Genomic DNA, 1,531 nt, shown 5'->3' on the forward strand with positions numbered 1-1,531 from the left:
AATAGCTAGGTAGGCCATGGTTAACTCACACAGCTATGATTTAATTTTGCCTTAGTTTTTAAACCACTATTTATGATGCAATACAAAGACAGTATAAAGATAAAAACTTTTAAAATGCATGGCTAAATATGGGTTACTTGCCCCATATTAGTATAAAAGGGAAGATTTTATGTGAGTGAGGGCAAACATTTTATTTTATTTTTATTTATATCCCACATTTATTTTCACAAATAACTCAAGACAGAGAACATATCCTGAGTCCTTCGGGAAAGGGCGGTATATAAATGTAATAAAATAAATAAATAAATAAATAAATAAATAAATAAATAAATAAATAAATAAATAAATAAATATCCAATAGATCTTCTCTTCCTATTTTCTCCACAACAACAAAAACACTGTGCGATAAGTTGGGCTGAAAGAGAGTGGTCCAAAGTCACCTAATTGACTTTCATACCTAAGGAAGAACTAGAATTCAACATCTCCAGCTTTCCTGTCTGATACCTTAACCACTAAACTAAACTGGTATACAAATAACCCGACTTACAACCACAACTGAGCCAAAATTTCAGTTGCTAAGCAAGACAGTTGTTAAGTGAGTTTTGCCCCATTTTCCTACCTTTCTTGTTATAGTTGTTAACTGAATCACTGCAGTTATTAAGTTAGTAATATTTAAGTGAATTTCGCTTTTCCATTGAGTTTGCATGTTAGGTTGCAAAAGATGATCACATGACCTTGGGACATTGCAAACATCATAAATCTGAGTCAGTTGCCAAGTGTCCAAATTTTGATCACGTGAGTATGGGAATACTGCAACCGTCATATGTGTAAAAAACACTCATAAATTACTTTTTCAATGCCATTGTAACTTTGAATAGTCACTAAATGAAAGGTTGTAAGTCAAAGACTACTTGTATTTATTGGAGCTGACTTTGACCTTACAAATCTGGTTGTTGTTGACTTGAAAGGGAGATGGGGGTATCAATCTGCACCTTTCAAAGATCATTTCTCAATTCTTATATTTGAATATTCAAATTATTGAAATGGAATGATAGAAAGTCAGCCACTGAAGTTTGTAATTTTACCTACTTCTACAGAATTCCTTTCTGTCAGGGCTATTATTGATACCTAAAAATAGGAGTTGTGATACGTTGGGTGAACCCCGACACCGTTTCTGCCATTTTTGACAACTGGCAGGGGAAACGATAAGAAGCGCTGTTCAGGAGAGAGCGAAATATGCATTTGCATCATTTGCGTATGCATGTGAATGTCTACATATGACCCCTTCTCACCCCGCACATGGCGGATTCTATCAATTGGCACAGGCAATTAGATCGCCTGAAAAGCGAACTATTTAAGACCGTAGCCCCTTAGTTTCGCATGGCATTCCGGGATCGGTCGTTCTCATACGGGCCCATCCGTGGCATATCCGGTACTACATCTCCCATCATACCGTGTGCTCTACTTCCTGGTCGATACGAGGATCTCTGGTAGTAATAGTACTCTTCCTCCACCTTCGCTAAAGAGCCAT

The sequence above is a fragment of the Vipera ursinii genome (genome assembly GCF_947247035.1).
Source record: "Vipera ursinii genome assembly, chromosome: Z".
Lineage (NCBI taxonomy): Eukaryota > Metazoa > Chordata > Lepidosauria > Squamata > Viperidae > Vipera > Vipera ursinii.